Raw genomic sequence first — 19,700 nt, 5'->3', positions numbered from 1 at the left:
CTCGATGGCTAGGCAGCTGTCACTAAAATACTATTTTAATTTAATTTCGTGTGGCTATTTCTAGCTGAGTGCAGCCCTTGTAAGGCAGATCCTCCGATGAGGGTGAGCGGCATCTGCCATGTGTAGGTAACTGCGTGTTATTGTGGTGGAGGATAGTGTTATGTGTGGTGTGTGAGCTGGAGGTATGTTGGGGACAGCACTAGAATACTGAAACAATGGATCGAACTGAAAATACATTTCGAAATAACTCGCTTGAAAGAACGTCGTTATACCTCCTAAATGCTATATTCAATGTACACACAAGAGAACTTACCTCTTCCTTACCTACTTAAAACCCCTCCTTCAAGAAGAACAGACCGTGAACAAAAAATTCGAAAGTAGGAACCAAGATCCCACAAAATTATTAGGGGACCTAATTATTTTAATTAAATCGCATTGCACCAAAATAGTGACTCCTGGATTTTACATTGACATTTTAGAATCCAAAATTGAGGATCACTTATATATAAAACCTTTTCTTGGTCATCAGTTTGAAATTGAAATTTTCCAACGAAATGCTATCTATACGCAACCGTTGTGTACAATTTCTTCGCGAGCTGATAAAGCAGCTTCGGCAGTGACTTCCTGAGAATGTACGAGTCTCTCCTTTCATCTTCAGAAAACCCGATCAAAAGGTTTATTCTCGACATTTTCTATTTGATTTGCTATTTGCTTTACGTCGCACCGACATAGATATGTCTTACGGCGACGATGGAATAGGAAAGGCCTAGGAATTGGAAGGAAGCGGCCGGGGCCTTAATTAAGGTACAGCCCCGGCATTTGCCTGGTGTGAAAATGGGAAACCACGGAAAACCATCTTCAGGGCTGCCGACAGTGGGGCTCGAACCCACTATCTCCCCATTACTGGATACTGGCCGCACTTAAGCGACTGCTGCTATCGAGCTCGGTTATTCTCGAAATAAAACAGCTTTTTGTGCAGGATCCCGCAACCATTACTGCAATAGACAATCAACGGAAAAATCCCCACCATATTAATTGGGTGGAAGTGATTGACACTATAAAATTTTGGTCCGAAGTCACATCGTATAGGGATGCAAGTGGAGAAAATCCCTTTGCCGATATAGCAGAGATTGCGATATCCATACTTTCCTTCCCACATTAAAATGCTGTCGTCGAGAGAGATTTTAGTCAGGTGAATTTAATAAAGACAAAACAAAGAAATAGAATGAACGTTCAAACATTGCATTCCATTCTGTGTGTGCGCTTTGGACTGAAGAATGAAGGTAAGTGTTGCCATAATTATGAACTACCAACGAATTTAGAGGAAGGAATTGGACGTATGGAGAGCTACAGCATTGTTTCGCCTTCCTGCTCTAAAGACACGGCGATCTCTACAGTCGTCGAAAAAGAGGAGGAGGAGGAGGGAGAATAATTTTAAGGGATAAAAAGTGAGTACAAGTTAATATAATAATAACATTACCCACAATAATTATAGATACATTATGCAAATGCATATATTGAATTCATAAGTGGATTAGATGTGGCCGTATGTAAGCAAAATGAATCGAACCGTTGTCCTACAGGAAGAGCTATCTCAAATACGGATTCAGGAGACACTACTCATAAATACATTACTGCGTGTATATTTTCGGGTGCTTTTCTAGTGTTTTCATTCTTATGGTTTAGTGCTTTTCCATTTTAAGAATTGGCAACACTGCGCAAGATCCTAGTCGCCGGCGCGATAGAGCAAACGGCAAGACTAAAGTAGTGAGGAGCACCTCAAAATGAACCAAGGACCTGATAGAGTGCAGATCACTGGAGTCAAGGTGGAAAGTTGGCACACCACCTGCCAGATGTGGGGAATCCCAAACTTTTCCACCTGATGCTCCCCTTTGTGAGTTCTGGAAAATCTTATGCCTCCCCAACATATTTAAGAATAATGTAGAATAAACTAGAGGATTTCAAAGTTCACAATAGTAGACTACAACAACTAATGTTAACAGAAACTAGGATGTGTGGTAGAAACAAGAACGCAAAACTGAAATGCAATCATACGTGAACAAAGTGTCCGTACAAAGATTTTACATTAGATCCAAAGTGTTGGCTTGAGGAGAAATTTCAATAAACATGTTAATTAATGTGTTTTCTACATAGAACCTTAAATTGATATTTCCACTCGGAATATCTTCTTCTCGTCGCTCTCCGTGTTCCTTCCCGCTCTAACAGACTCAAAGACTTCTCCATATTCCCTACACTTAGCACACAATTTTCCAACGATCCTATCTAAACCGTATCCCGACTCTCTTTAACAATATCAATAAGAGACAAGAGCTTATAGACATGATGCTGTATAGACTTTTGGGCTTATGCCGTGTCAAGAAAATAAGGTGAAATTCTTAACGTTTCGCAGAGCACAGTTTACTGCGAAACGTTAAGAATTTCACCTTATTTTCTTGACACGGCATAAGCCCAAAAGTCTATACAGCATCATGTCTATAAGTACGGGCCGTGAAAGCATTAATGACAAGACAAGAGCTTGATATAGAATTAAGTAAAGCCTAAAGGTATATTCCAGGGGAGTGTAAATATGCTCTTAAGATAAGTGAAAATGTGAAGTGATTTTATAGCCATCTTGACCTACGACGACTCGACTATGAGCATGGACATCCTCATGGTTTTCGATATGGGCTGTTGTTATTTATAGGTACTTGATTTTTTACTCGTCTGTTATGTTTGTTATGGGGCTGCCTGGCCGAGACGGTAAAGACGTGCTCGGTTCGCCCGGAAGGACGTGGGTTCGAATCCCCGTCAGGAAGTCGTAAAATTTAAGAAACGAGATTTCCACTTCCGGAGGTGCATATGGCCCTGAGGTTCATTCAGCCTACACCAAAAATGAGTACCAGCTTAATTCCTAGGGGCAAAGGCGACCGGGCGTAGAGCTAACCACTCTACCCCAACATGTGCCGAGGTTAACAATGGTGGAAGCCTTTACCTTCCATTCCTCCAAGGGCCTTCATGGCCTGTACGGAGGTGACTTTGTCTTTTTGTTATGTTTGTTATATTTTATTATAAAAGCTAATGTTAATTCGTCTTTTGACTGTACTCCTGTGAGGTGCTCAGTGTAGCTGTATCATGTGCTTTGAGAATTCATTAATTAAATACACTGACTGACAGAGCAAATGCAACACCAAGAAGGAGTGGTCAGAACTTTATGCCAATTGCAGGGTAGACTGACGTCACTGAGGTATGCTCATGATGTGAAATGCGCCACTGTGCTGCGCACGTAGCGAATGATAAATGGGACACGGCGTTGGCGAATGGCCCACTTCGTACCGTGATTTCTCAGCCGACAGTCATTGTAGAACGTGTTGTCGTGTGCCACAGGACACGTGTATAGCTACGAATGCCAGGCCGCCGTCAACGGAGGCATTTCCAGCAGACAGACGATTTTACGAGGGGTATGGTGATCGGGCTGAGAAGGGCAGGTTAGTCGCTTCGTCAAATCGCAGCCGATACCCATAGGGATGTGTCCACGGTGCAGCGCCTGTGGCGAAGATGGTTGGTGCAGGGACATGTGGCACGTGCGAGGGGTCCAGGCGCAGCCCGAGTGACGTCAGCACGCGAGGATCGGCGCATCCGCCGCCAAGCGGTGGCAGCCCCGCACGCCACGTCAACCGCCATTCTTCAGCATGTGCAAGACACCCTGGCTGTTCCAATATCGACCAGAACAATTTCCCGTCGATTGGTTGAAGGAGGCCTGCACTCCCGGCGTCCGCTCAGAAGACTACCATTGACTCCACAGCATAGACGTGCACGCCTGGCATGGTGCCGGGCTAGAGCGACTTGGATGAGGGAATGGCGGAATGGCGGAACGTCGTGTTCTCCGATGAGTCACGCTTCTGTTCTGTCAGTGATAGTCACCGCAGACGAGTGTGGCGTCGGCGTGGAGAAAGGTCAAATCCGGCAGTAACTGTGGAGCGCCCTACCGCTAGACAACGCGGCATCATGGTTTGGGGCGCTATTGCGTATGATTCCACGTCACCTCTAGTGCGTATTCAAGGCACGTTAAATGCCCACCGCTACGTGCAGCATGTGCTGCGGCCGGTGGCACTCCCGTACCTTCAGGGGCTGCCCAATGCTCTGTTTCAGCAGGATAATGCCCACCCACACACTGCTCGCATCTCCCAACAGGCTCTACGAGGTGTACAGATGCTTCCGTGGCCAGCGTACTCTCCGGATCTCTCACCAATCGAACACGTGTGGGATCTCATTGGACGCCGTTTGCAAACTCTGCCCCAGCCTCGTACGGACGACCAACTGTGGCAAATGGTTGACAGAGAATGGAGAACCATCCCTCAGGACACCATCCGCACTCTTATTGACTCTGTACCTCGACGTGTTTCTGCGTGCATCGCCGCTCGCGGTGGTCCTACATCCTACTGAGTCGATGCCGTGCGCATTGTGTAACCTGCATATCGGTTTGAAATAAACATCAATTATTCGTCCGTGCCGTCTCTGTTTTTTCCCCAACTTTCATCCCTTTCGAACCACTCCTTCTTGGTGTTGCATTTGCTCTGTCAGTCAGTGTATTTTCAGTCATAATTGACCTGATGCTTTAAATAATAATTTGCCTTTAAGAACTGAATGTATGCTTCAAAACACATAGACAAAACTGAATGAGATATATTAAGAAAATGGACAGAAGGAGGATACTACTACAAATCCAACAATATTTCCCACTGAGAAAAGATCTACTGAATATCCGATGTCAAGACGATCTGAGAGCATAGACTGTAACGTACCACATTGCCTGATATTTCGCTGCAATTATGTATTTAAGTGCAAAGGAAAAACTTTTTTCAATCTCAGCAGTCAGTTTTGTTTAAATGTTCAATTTTCGATGAAGAATTGCTTATTTATTTATTTATTTATTTATTTATTTATTTATTTATTTATTTATTTATTGTGCTTCAGACAGGAACAAACCTAATGACATGTAACATACATAGCCTACACGTAATATTTGATTAGTCTTCTTCTTCTTCTTCTTTTTCTACCACTTATCCCACACCTGTGGGGTCGCGGGTGCGAACTGTGTCGCACATGTGGATTTGGCCCTGTTTTACGGCCGGATACCCTTCCTGACGCCAACCCTATATGAAGGGATGTAATCACTATTGCGTGTTTCTGTGGTGGTTGGTAATGTAGTGTGTTGTGTGAATATGAAGAGGAAAGTGTTGGGACAAACACAAACACCCAGTCCCCGGGCTAGAAGAATTAATCAGAGACGATTAAAATCCCCGACCCGGCCGGGAATCGAACCCGGGACCCTCTGAACCGAAGGCCAGTACGCTGACCGTTCAGCCAACGAGTCGGACAATATTTGATTAGTCTAAATAAATAAAAATTAAAAAGGAACCGCTTCAAATTATATTAACTCCAATAAAAATCCTTGTAAAAAATAAAGTCAGATATAAATCAATAGTACTCTTTTCTTCAGTAGGATATCAGCAATCGAAAACAATATTACAAGGTTCAGTTATACACGCACATAATTGAATAAGGTATTTACTAAAAATTGTAAATCACCGAGCTCGATAGCTGCAGTCGCTTAATGACGGCCAGTATCCAGTATTCGGGAGATCGTGGGTTCGAACCCCACTGTCGGCAGCCCTGAAAATGGTTTTCCGTGGTTTCCCATTTTCACACCAGGCAAATGCTGGGGCTGTGTCTTAATTAAGGTCACGGCAGCTTCCTTCCCACTCCTAGCCCCTTCCTGCCTCATCGTCACCATAAGACCTATCTGTGTCGGTGCGACGTAAAGCAAATAACAAAAAAAATTGTAAATCGATATTATTATTATTATTATTATTATTATTATTATTATTATTATTATTATTATTACATTCCTCAGGTCACTTTCCACATCTCTTTTCTCTTCTGACTACTGTACGTTGTCTGTGCTCCGTCCTCCTCCCCCCTCGCACACACACACACACACACACACACACACACACACACACACACACACACGCACGCACTAGCAAATCTCTCTTGTCGTTTGGAAACCATTGTGTAGGAAGGAGGGATGACATCTAACGCCACGCAAGAAGCAACTGGATTCTCATTGTACAACAGAGGGCGATAGGGAAGGCAAAGGAAGAGGCGAAAGGACGTCAGCATGCTAGAGAAGAAAAACTAAATTATAAAGTTGCTCTAAAAACATAGGGGCGGATGACCTTAGATGTTAGGCCGCTTTAAGCAACAAGCAAAACCATAGGAGTTCACTCTCAAACTGGTAAAAAGTAGATTAACCACCGTGTATCTAGCGAAGACATTTCACTGGACGTTTTTTTTCTGTCTCTTGGTCGTGTTTGTACTCAGAGACTTATCAATCTTTTTTTTTTTTTTTTTTTTTTTTTTTGTATCAGGAAGTGTACCTAGAAAATGGAATGAACTGTGCTGTTTAGTTATGAGAACTAACAGTGGAATGAGTTGGTACAGAGAGCTTCGAATGTAAACGGGTCATACATTGCCACTTAAGCATTAAATCTGTTACGAACATTGCAACACTTGTAAAATTGCTCCAGTTGGCAAGTAGTGACGTAATTGTGAAGTGGAAGCGAGAAATAACGACTTCAAAACCATGGCTGCGTAGGGCGCATTTAATGAGAGACAGAAACTGTAGGGCATTGAAAATATTAGTCTGTAAAAATCACCAGCTAACGTTACAAAGCATCACTCGTGAGTTCCACAGTGCTATTGACATTCCATCAGGCATCCTAATTGTACAGCCAGAGTAAAGGGAACGATATTCTATAACACTGTAGAGCGGCTATTATAAACCTATTATTAGTCCTGTGATTGCTCAGAGCCACTTGAAATGTAAAGACTAAAGTGAGTGTATAGTGATTAACTGTGATTTGATGCGAGTAATCATTTTATGACATGTGGTTGCCCGATGGAACGATATGAGTGAGAATTATCTCTATTTCCCCAAGCGAACATTAGCGGCGTTTAGCAAGTACGAGGGGAGAGGGTAGTCGTCGTCCCCCCACCCCACATTTTGTGGAGAAAGCAATATATTTTTATTCCATTGTATCCGGCTGAAACAAGGAATTATAGGAATGCCTAAAAAGCATTTTGTACAAGCCGTTGTCTTACGAGCTAATCCTTTCTTTTTCTTTAATTATTAAAAAAAATATATTAGCGGAAATGCGCACAAAATTTCGTTCGTCGCGGCTAACCGATTTGTATGGCGCCACAACAAATAGTGGAGACTTTACATTGCACCCTTTCTGATCGATCTGATGGGTGCAGTATGTGCTGTGAGGTAGGGTAGCAGAGGTATATTTTTGCCTATTTCATGGACACTGAGGTACGATTCACCCGCTTGCCGCGCGCATTCCGTCAGTCCGGCAGTCTCTTTAGTGTCTGTTAAGTTCCTTAGTGTGAAGTCAAATACTAAATGATTTTTAATTGTATATTCACGCCGTACTTCGCTTTAATTGTTATACATGTGTAATATTATTCCTTTGAATTCCTTTTTTTTTGTATAGTATTGAATCAAAATCTCAAAAAACTATTAACACTGCACTTAAGTTGGTAAATTGTCAACCTATTCTTCTCTGTCGAAATTCGCCCAGAAAGCATCAAAACTTACCATTTTGTAGATTTTTTAAAAGTTTTGAATTTATACACCCCCCGTCCCCAATATCCCACAAACCCGGGTACCTCTTGTTGCCTGTACAATATTTGCCAGAACCTCCCCATCCCCCTATCTCCACAACTTCAAATTCCTAATCACCGCTACTGCAAACAGATATACAGAGTGAGTCACTCCTCCATGGCAAAAAAAGCAAGGAGATAATTCGGGAGGTGGTCAGGAAGATACCAAAGTCAAGTATACAGGATGATTGGAAACAGCGTGAACTGGTTATATGAGCGTTAGAGAATTGGTCGTATTGATAAATAATTTGAAAAAAATAATCCGATGTCTCGCGCCATTGTTATTTCATCAGCTGCTGAAGTTAGCCAATCAGATCGCTTCGCGGGTGAATTCAAATGAGCGTTGCAAGGCGGTGTTGCTGAATCTGTACGTGGCTTAAGACCGGCTTGAGAGCCATGCCGAGAAATTAGCATCAAACACAAACACACCGTGGGTTTCAGTCACTGTCACTGTATTTGCTATGGCGCGATCATGACAGCTGAACACTCGAGGCCTAGGGAGTCTCATTTTCACGCCCTTCATGGCCCTTGTCTTCTTTTGGCACATACCTTCATTTTTCAAAGTGTCAGATCCCTTCCATTTTGTCTCTCTGACTAATGTGGCATAGAGGATGGTTGTCTAGTTGTACTTCATCTTAAAACAATAATCACCACCATCGAAGATCCGTGCTTTTTTTGCTAGTAGCTTTACGTCGCACCGACACAGATAGGTCTTATGGCGACGATGGGACAGGAAAGGCCTGGGAATGGGAAGGAAGCGAGCGTGGCCTTAATTAAGGTTCGGTCCCAGCATTTGCCTGGTGTGAAAATGGGAAACCACGGAGAACCATCTTCAGGGCTGTCGACAGTAGGGTTCGAACCCACTATCTCCCGGATGTGAGCTCACAGCTGCGCGCTCTTAACCGCACGGCCAACTCGCCCGGTGAAGCTCCGTGTTTAAATCCCTCCCATGACAAAGGTTTTGTTTCTTCGATTCGTGCTCCTAAACCGGTCTTCAGTCACGTGCACATTTAGCAACACCGCACCTTAAAGCCCATTCGAATTCGTCCGCGAAGCGATCTGATTGGCTAATCTCAGCAGCTACGTAGCAAATATTCAAATGAACTGCTTAAAGACATACGAAACAATTTTATTTGTGTAATCTCAATGTCAATAAAGGTCCCAACAGTGAAATTATAAAATTATTTATTCGTTAACACAGTTATGTGTAAACCAACAGATCTTACATTTTAGATACTTCCGAAACATGTTTCACATACGTAGTCATTCATGCAAACACTTGCAAAAATAAAATAAAACAAAAATGAAATGTGTAAAACTGTTCTTTCCCAATTCACCTCAATCGAAAACTAAAATATTGTTTAATTTGACGATCAAGTCTGAACTTGAGCTATGGTCACTTTATATGTAATCAGTATTGTCAGTCTATGCCACTGGTGCATTGATCCAATATTCCTGCCAAATCATCTTCAAAAGAAGCACTGCCAATACAATACTTTGATGGTCCAGGTTTATCCACAGTTATAACTTCAAAACGATTTTCGTACAACAATAAAGAAAGTCGCACCAGAACAGAAAAGTTATCTAATGGGCGTGGTGGGGCCCAGCGGACCACTCGACTTAGGTACAGTAGTTAGTACAACAGAGCATATTCCGGTGTTATCGCAACAGCTACCTGAAGCTGAATGGCTTGAAGGTACTGGCACTTCGAAAGTCATTGCGCGAAAGGAACGGTACAGAGCAAACAAAGGGAACAAAACTGAGGGAGGTCCCAGGGACTTTTGACATGATTGATGGAACGTTATACTTTGGGTGTGGTGTCGTATCTGGGTAACCATGTACACTCAGAATAATCGAAATGTAGCACTATGGAAATGGCAAATCAATAAATCAACAAAGTAAACACAGCCATAATTGTAGTACACTCACAAATAATCAGGGATCATTGAAGAATATAACTAAGTCATGAACTTGGACACTAGTCCGACTAACGCGGTAACGTAAACAAACAGCAGTCCATCAAAGTATGGCATGCCACGAAAAGGATTACAGCTCTCCACAAAATCCATGCGTATACAAGTACTCAGATTTCAGTTTCAAAGTGAAGCGTTTTAGCAGAGCGCACAAGGAAGCATTTTACTGTGTCCATTTTCCAAAGGGACCCGAGGTAAGTACAGATAAAAAAGGGGCATGGAAATACGTGTGACAGTAATCAGGGAAAGAAAAGGAACTGCATTTTCATAATAATAATATATTACAACATATACCAAAACGATTTTTACACGGCAAAGAAAATGAACAATCAATTAGTAACAATATTTTCAAGGGTAGATACTTCGAATTTTGAAATAAATGGAACAACCATAAAATAACACAGTTTCCTATCCAAGACAGCTGGACTCAAAACAAGGGATGAATTTTTACAATAATTTTCATTACGAATATCCTACACATGGTAAACGGATATTACCTATTGATGCAAAATATTAAAAGAATTTTTACAAGCATAAAAGGCCACTGTACAAACTGCAAAAAAGAAAAGAGGACCCCAGGATGGGAGCGTGGGAAAAAGAAAAAACAAGGAAGAGAACAATACCTAGGGCTGGCAACAGGGATTTGGAAAATTAGGTGCTACGAATTTTAATAAAAATCATGAAGTCGAACAGAAACTAGGCGTTAATATCAATACAGTTAGTCCTATTCTTGCGTTTGTTCACCAAGTCTTTTAGTATCCAATGGTTCATATCACAGTAATTTTCACGTAGTAGAAAGCGAAATTTGGAAAAAATCGTAGTGTAGTTCCAAGACAAACACCAATGTCAACAGCTCAGACTAGTGATATTTGGTAGCGAGAACAGTCTTTAGCAGCCAGTTCCGCATGATGAAATAGGGGAATACAGCTTTAAAGAGAAGATTAAGTATGGGAAGAGAATATAGATTTAAAATTCGCTCACCCGTCCAGCAGTCCTTGAGCTTCAATCATGAACAACAAACACCATTTTAAAACCATTGCACACGGACCAGCCGCTAGCGCAAATAAAAGAAAGTCCTCCCTCCACACAAGTCGTCTTCTTCATCCAACTCGCCGATAGAGCCCAGAGCAGGCCTTATTTATATTACGATGGAAACGTCGAGAAAAGACGAGAGCAGAAGGTACACATTGCGGAGCGAGGTGATAGGGGAGGAAAGGAGGGAGGGCGGGAGGTATCGATTTTTCAAATTATTTATCAGTACGACCTACACTTTAATGCTAAGATACCAGGCTTACGTTGTTTTCGACCACACTGTACAGTTCCAATTCACTACTGTTTGTTTACCACAACTGTATGCTGCTAAGGCAGCACTTGTGCATCCATGCCTGCATCTCATGTCGCTACAGTAACTGTTAGTTCTTAGTGAAATTAGAACAAATTATTAGAATTAATAATAACTAAGAACAGCTTTGTTGATTTAATAACACTTTTAAAAGTCTGTCCTGTACTTATAATTTATTTAGCTTGTAATTCAGTACTAGGAATTCTCTCGCGTATAGGCTTTCCGGTCTAACTACTGTGTTGTGGTGTTGTATTTTGAGATTTTTAGATAAATACTTTTTCTTGTAGATATTCCTAGTTATGCCGCATGCTCTTCCCATCTTGTGTACCCTTTCCTCTGCAGTGGATATTTCGATTATTATTATTATTATTATTATTATTATTATTATTATTATTATTATTATTATTATTATTATTATTATTATTATTATTATTATTATTATTATTAATTATTATTATTATTATTATTATTTGTTAAGGACATAATATCGGTGGTCACGTGGTGAAGGGTGCCTGCCTCTTACCTGGAGGCCGCAGCCAATCCAATGATGCTTACTCCAGACGAGAGCTATGTGCTATAACGCTGACCACGTCACACTATCATGTTTGCAGGCCATCTAGTGAGGCAGCAGTCATCTAGGTAGTCCAAGGGCCTTAATGCCCTATACCACATCATGGACTGTTCTAACGTCATTCTTACACTTTCAGATATTCGGCGACGACGGGGCACCAAAGAATTAGGACTGGAAATGAAGTGCCCCAACATTAGATCGGCGTGAAAATAGGAAACCACGGAATGTCATCTTGAAGCCCAACGACTGTGAGAGTCGGACCACCACCTCCTGAATGCATTATTGCTGGTACACGGCTCGTAATGCGCAACCAAATCGCTAGATATAGTAGCAGTAGTAGTAGTAGTAGTAGTAATAATAATATCATTACAGAATTATGTTCATGAGGGAAAGCGGAGCACATTTCTCAAATTAATCTAAATTACATCATAGATCCAGGTATCGAAACTAAACCACCAAACCGCATCGGTATAAGATGCACGGTTTAGGGAACTTCGAAGATTTTTGCTAAAATCTGTAGTAGCTACACAGTCTGTTTTTTTTCGTATCTACCTCGTATGAAAATCAAATCGCTGTACGAGTTTATCAAGCAGGTCGAAATGTGACGTGTGAAATGACCTAGTCTCTGCTACTACGTGAGCTAATCCTAAGACTGATATTTCTCTCATGACGTGGGATAGGGTCCTTTATTGAATACATTTACAGAGGAATCACTGATCGTGATAGAATTAGAATAAATATCGCGACTTAGGGTTTCTCTCTGCATACCAAACCTGGTAAATGTAGCTTTCAACGGAATTGCAAATATCTACCACTGCAGTTTGTAATGTCGTTTCTATCCTCTTATCCTTGACTGGAAAACACGCCTGGAGGTACAAGTGTATTCCTTTCCTTCTCTTTCCTCCGAGCTCGTCTCATCACACTTGATACTTTCTTCCTCATTTTATTTGAATATCAAGACATAGATAGATAGAGATTTTGCCTTATTCTTATTCTTCTTTCTTGCAAACCGGCCAAACTTAAGACCACGCCAATACCACTTCACTTCCTTCTTATCGTTTACATTACGGATAAACAAAATGGAAATGTTGGGGCACTTCCTTTCCAGTCCTAATTCTTTCGTGCCCCGTCGTCGCCGAATATCTGAAAGTGTAAGAGTGACGTTAGAACAGTCCATGATGTGGTATAGGGCATTAAGGCCCTTGGACTACCTAGATGACTGCTGCCTCACTAGATAGCCTGCAAACATTATAGTGTGACGTGGTCAGCGTTATAGCACATAGCTCTCGTCTGGAGTAAGATTTAACCAAAGGCATCTACAACAAAATGTTCATATCTTTCAAAGCAAAACTGAGGCATTACTGCGGTGTTATCCATCCAGAAGTCTTATACGCTTCAGAATGTCTTGTAATGAACAAAAAAGCCCTGATCGAGAGGGTGGAGGCCAAAGAAAGGAAGATTTTGAGAAAGATCTTAGGTCCCGCTAAAGACAATGGGAGTACAGAAGAGGGTATAACGACGAAATATACACCCACGTAGAGAAGATTACCGATACCATCCGGAAAAGAAGAATTATATTATATCCCTTTCAGACCTGAAAGTAAACTGGAGGTGTGAATTTTTGTTTGTACGTCAAGAACTGACTAAAATGCTCCTCAATACACATATTAATAGTTTATTTTACAAAATAAAAACTACCATCCGAAAAACAGGACCCACACAATTGTGCGTATCAAAATTCAAAACCTCGTTGTATCACGTACGATGGTGTAGCTTCAAAATTTACGTTCACTAACCAATGTACACACTTCATTGAATATATTCCGGTATTCAGTAAAGCTTCTAGATTAATATAAACGCAGTAAATAAATACTTACTTTCGGTACTACTGCTTCCTGCCATCTCGCCGATCAACTGTGCTTTTTAAACTCTTCTTCCTTCGCCCTGGCGGTCAAGCGCATACTAAAATCAATTGAAATATACGCCACGTGTCCTGCACAATCACTGCAGTCCGGTGTAGCGCCGAAAAAACATCAAATACGGTCAGGGATAACTAAAATACGAACCCGCACAATTGTGCGTACTCGGTCTGAAAGAGATATGGGCGTGTGACACGAATGCACGAAACAAGACTGACCAATCGCAGAAGAAAACCAAAGGGGCTTTGTTCACTGAGTTGGATCGAGACCTTAAAGAAGTGGGAATCACACATAATGACATCCAGTAGGGTGTCCAACTTAAGAAAAACTTCAAGCGTTACAGGGTTTCCGAGACAAGGCAAAATTAAAAACTGGACATGCATGGACGCAGGAGAGGAAATAACGACACCGAGAACGCATGCAGAAATATTGGGCAGATATCAAAGCCAGAAGTAGCCAGCTGAAATGATGTGGTCCAAAGTTGGCCTATACGACATGAATGAATGAGTGAAAAATTATTATTATTATTATTATTATTATTATTATTATTATTATTATTATTATTATTATTATTATTAATGGTGCATAGTCTCCGGGAGAGGCCTAGTGGAGGTCTTTCGAAATGGCATCTATAAGCAACCTGCGCATTTCTGAGGATGGAGCCCTACAGCGATGGGACAAATGGACAAATGGTTACTTTTCAGTAAGATGTTCCTGTGTATCCGTTACACTGTAGTATTTTTCGGCTCCATGGCTAAATGGACAGCGTGCTCGTCCTTGGTCCGAGGGGTTTCGGGTTTTATTCCCGCCCGGGTCATGAATTTAAACCTTCATTTCTTAATTCCGATGACTCGGGGACTGAGTATGTGCCGTTTTCATCTCTAGAATTTATCACAAACGTGCAGGTCACCTATACGGCATCAACGTTAAAGACCTGTACCATACCTCCTCGGAAGCCACGCACCATTAAAAACTGTAATATTAGGTTGGAATAATAGGATATAAAAGCAAAGCAAAGCAAAGTCATCTCCGTACAGGCCATGAAGGCCCTTGGAGGGGTGGAAGGTGAAGGCTTCCACTATCCGTAACATCAGAACTTAACAGGGTGGAGTAGTTAGCTCCACGCCCAACCACCTTTGCCCTCAGGAATTAATATGGTTGGTACTCATTTTTTGTGCAGGCTGAGTGAATCTCAGGACCATGTCCATCTCCGGAATTGGAAATCCCGTTTCTTAAATTTTTCGACTTCCTGACCGGGGATTGAACCCACGTCCTTTCGGGTGAACCGAGCATGCAGAAACAGTCACTATACCTGCTCCCTCACGTTAGTAATATATAAATAGCAATACTATATCTTCATCTCACTTTCTTCTCCTTCATCAGTCCATCCTGACATTCTTAACTACCGTTAGGCCTATTCAGAAAAATTCCATGACCCATTTACACTCTTAGAACTAATACATACTTCGAAACTTTCATTTACAAAAAGCGCCGTGACACAGGTAACTCTGTGTATTCCTAGTTGTCAAGTTAAACAGACCCCGGGAACCGAAATTATAAAATATATCGACAAACGATTGTCATACAGTCTTCAAATGCTGTCGGAGGAAAAATTGCTATCAGGCAAGACGTAAGCAGGAATTAACACAGTACTTTGTTGTTGCTATGTACTCTTTACCCCATGCTGACACAGACTGGTCTTATGGCAACGGTGGGATAGGACAGGACTAGGAGGAAAGCAACTGTGGCCTTAACTAAAGAACAGCTCCAGCATTTTGCCTGGTGTAAAAATGAAAAACGACATAAAACAATCTTTAGGGATGCCGACAGTGGGAGTCGATATTTTGAAACTTGCTGGTGAAGAATCTATAATTTACTTACCTAAAATCTTCACTTCCTGCTTACACAGAGCATCGATTCCACCATCCTGGAACAATGTAAAAATAATTCCATTGCATAAAAAGGGAAGTATTCACACCTACCGTCCTATTAGTTTGCTTTCTGTTTTGTACTGTGTATTTGCCAAGAAACAAGCTACATTAAATTCCTCCGTAATATCTATGAAATCTATTCAGCCTTTGTAGATGTCTACAGAGAAACGGAGGAGTTCCTCATTGAAAGGTATGAAGCAAGGCGATCCTGTATCACCCATGCTGTTCAGAGCCTTGTTATAAATGGCAATGTCGAAAGTAAATTGACACAAGAGGGGAATCCGAATGAATGAATGAATGAATGAATGAATGAATGAATGAATGAATAGTAGTTGAAGAACCTGAGATTTTCGGATGGCATCGTATAACTGGCTAATGGTTCTGGAGAAATCCAGTACTTAGATAGAGACCTCACATCGACGTGCCGAGAAGTGGACATGACCATAAATCTTTCAAAAACCAATTTGAGTAAGTGATGGTTTCCAGAAAGAAGTGTACATGTTGAAATAATCCTAGTATAATATGTTAGCGAATAGAACTATCTTGGTCAATTTGTCAATATGAAGGGAGATCTAAGACCAGAAGTATATCGCCATATCAAGCTGGGATGAGAAGCGTATAGGACGAACTCAGATGCCTTTAAGTCAAAATGACCATAGACCTGAACAGAATAGTTTCTGATCAGTATATCATCCTTGTACTAACTAACGAGTGTGAGACCTATTCAATGAATGAATTTGTCGAATAAAAACTTGTAACAGCTCAAAAATGCATGGAAATATCGAAGTTGAGTTTCTAAAGAAGATGTAGAAGGAGAGGAGATGACATCCGCTCAGTTTCTAAGGTTACTTACATCATTCAAAGAGTGCCAACACTGAAATGGCAGTGGGCTGGACATGTGGCTTGTAGGAGTTACTGCCAGTGGACGAAACTTGTTCTTCTTGAGTGGATGCCCAGATAATATCAGAGGTCAAGAACAAGACCACCAGACCGACGGGATAAGGACTTACGGAGAACTATTGGAGTTTATCGGCATAGAACTGCCTACAAGATGGTACTACCTGCAAAGCGGTACCGTATTGCACAATTATCTTGCCCTCGGACTTTAGGAGGCCACATCATATAATGACTGAATTGGCTGATGATGATGATGATGATGATGATGAAGGATGTGATTATAGGCTGTAAGTGCCCCACAGGCTCATCAAATGAATTATTTTTAATACTGTGCTATTTTTCTGTGTACATTGTGGAGTTGGCCAGCGACTAAATTTTGTCGAGTATAGTGAATGTAGGTAACAGAGATTTGAAGAATAATCTATTACAGTGAAGGGAGTTCATAAAATGTACCAATGGCTCAATATGAGTCGAGCTAGGTAAGTCAAAATGTGTCACCTGAATTGTGACTCAGTTACTTCAAACACTACTTAATGTACCTTCCCCTGTCCGCTATTTTGAATAGCTCAGCGGAGAAGCTGCGTGGAACGTCCGAACATAAAGTTCATATTTTTTTGCAATTGGCTTAACGTCGCACCGACACAAATAGGTCTTATGACGACGATGGGACAGGAAAGGGCTAGGAATGGGGAATGAAGCGGCCGTGGCCTTAATTAAAGTACAGCCACAGCATTTGCCTGGTGTGAAAATGGGGAAACACGGAAAACCATCTTCAGGGCTGCCGACTATTTCCAGAATGCAAGCTTACGCTACGCGCCGCTTACCTCACGGCCAACTCGCTCGGATTTTACATTTTTAATAACCTAGTCATTACCAGTAAAACTTTTTGAAATTTCCATGTTAAACGTTTGCTGTAAAGGGCATTTGCATTATACTTACTACATTTCGTTGAATATTTACATGACGTTTTTAGTGAAGAAATTTTTAAAAAATCAAATTCTGAACCTATAAAGGACTGCCTCCACTCTTAATAGATACGCAGGTAAGAAAACTTTTGTATCAACAACAAGAGAATCGCTAAAATATTCCTTGCGAAACTTCCATTTAAACGTTACCTTTTACATCAATTATTCTAAATTTTTCAAAACGTATTATCGTTGAAAGTTTATTTACTACTGTCAAAGCAAATAGCCTAAAGCATGGTGTAGACATAAACAAAATACAATATCTTGGAAGATCCCATGCAAATGTGTCCAGTAGTTTTTTTGAATTATCATGTAAACCACTTGTTCAAAATGAAAGTAATGAAAATAAGACAAAGTGGAACGTAACAATTGGCATTAAGGAACATTTTCAAACATATCATTTGAAGAATTATTTGTTCGCCATATTAAAAAGAGAAACTATATGCTTTCAAATAAATTGAAGAATTCAGTGCTTGAACCCATAAAGGTCTGCCTCCACTTTTATTAGAGGTTCAGGTAAGAATTACCTTTCCAATTCAATACATTCAACATTTGGTCAAAGGTACTGAGACTAAATTAAGAAAGTGAATAGAATACAGCCCACGATCAATGCTGTTTTACGTCGGAAAAGGAGGAAATACTTCCAGCACTGAGAACGATTCTAGACAGAAAATTAAATGTAAATAGGAAGAGATACATCGCATCCGATAAAGCTTCTGATAAAGCAAACTGGAAACTGCTTTTTAAAGCGATGGAGAATTTAACACTAGACTCGGGAGGAGAGTACTAATTCTACATCTGTGTAGCGCCAAAAGAAATCAAGTACAGTGAATGGAGCGAAAAGGACGCCTTTTATTTGTAGAGGTTTAAGAAGATACTGTGATTTACTCTCTTTCAACACGTTCCCTGTGTGAACTGTACGGAATATCAAAGTAAAAACTGAAGGTACTAAGTTCAAAGCGATTACAATTTACTGATTACGTGTACGAATAGGAATTCAGTAGTTGCTGACTCAGGGAAGGAAATAAGTAAAATGGTAAGAAGACAGAGTCTGGACATTTAAATAGTAATTCAAATGCGAAGTTATTTTGTGAATAGCAAGTATTGTTAACCTCGCTCTACGGTTATGTAACGATAATTGCACCAATTTTAGGAGTTCACTTACGTCGAACTCCTTAGTGTTTATCCAAATCTCCTACCAGAGCTAACCTATTACTTAGTCTTAATGTTTCTTCACGGATGCAGTATTTCTGCATTTGTCCCTTGGCACCAGCCAGAGAAAACTTCACCTTCCACCGATGTCTGTCTCATTTATGGCTGTAACACGATGGAACCTTCAGACATATGTATGGTGCTCAGAACAATGTGGAGCCCGACTAGTGCTACTCTTTGGGCTAGTCATGCTCAAGTAGCACCTTCTAGCCCAGTGAGGAAAAGAATGACAAAGTAACTCACTCCTAATCATGTCTTGTACGCCTCATTATGACGCTACCATCAGTTGTTTGCGGTTTCACTATGATTGCATCAAATTTGGCGGTGCATTTTAAGAACCCAATCAGCCTCCGAGACGAAGATTTAACAGACAGACTGCATAAATATCCGGACTCTAGCATTCAAAATTTTAGTTCATTACGGTCAAAAAACAAAAATAAATGAACAGAAAGGAAAAGTAGTAGTTATCAATAAAATTCGTAATGGCTTCCTCACTCTCTTTCTTTCTTTCTTTCTTTCTTTCTTTCTTTCTTCACCCTCCAGAGTTGGTTTTCCCCTCGGATTCAGCGAGAGATCCCACATCTACTGCCTCAAGGGCAGTGTTCTGGAGCGTGAAATTTTGGGTCAGGGGGTCAAAACTGGGGAGGAGTATCTCGCCTTGTGGGGGGATGGGAATATTGGAAGGGATAGACAAGGAAGAGGGAAGGAAGCTGCCGTGCCAGGAATAGAACCAGGGCCTCCAGGGGTGGCAGCTAATCACGATAACCACTACACGACAGAGCTGGACCTCGTAAAAATTTAAGATCTAATATTTTGATTTGAGATTATGAAACTGATCATGTGACTTACGAATGGATGGTGTCCCAAGCTCCTCACCATCAAACGCTAGATCAAGGAAATGCGTTTATTTACCTACTGTCACACAGGACAATAGCTGTTTTACTTACATCAAAATTAAAATTGCCGACCTCAGTGGCCCAGACGGTTAGTAGTAATTGTGTCCACAGGATACAGAGAAGGAGGGACATTAAAACAATATAATTATTATCACAATGAACACTTCCCCAGCTGAACAAATATCTTACTAACACATTCACATTTTCCGACTAGCAGGCAGATGGGCATAAAAATTTGAAGCAGGTTTATGGTATTGTGTGTGTAC

The sequence above is a fragment of the Anabrus simplex genome, chromosome 7, assembly GCF_040414725.1.
Source record: "Anabrus simplex isolate iqAnaSimp1 chromosome 7, ASM4041472v1, whole genome shotgun sequence".
NCBI classification, from domain to species: Eukaryota; Metazoa; Arthropoda; class Insecta; order Orthoptera; family Tettigoniidae; genus Anabrus; species Anabrus simplex.
Note: the sequence above shows the minus strand (reverse complement) of the source record.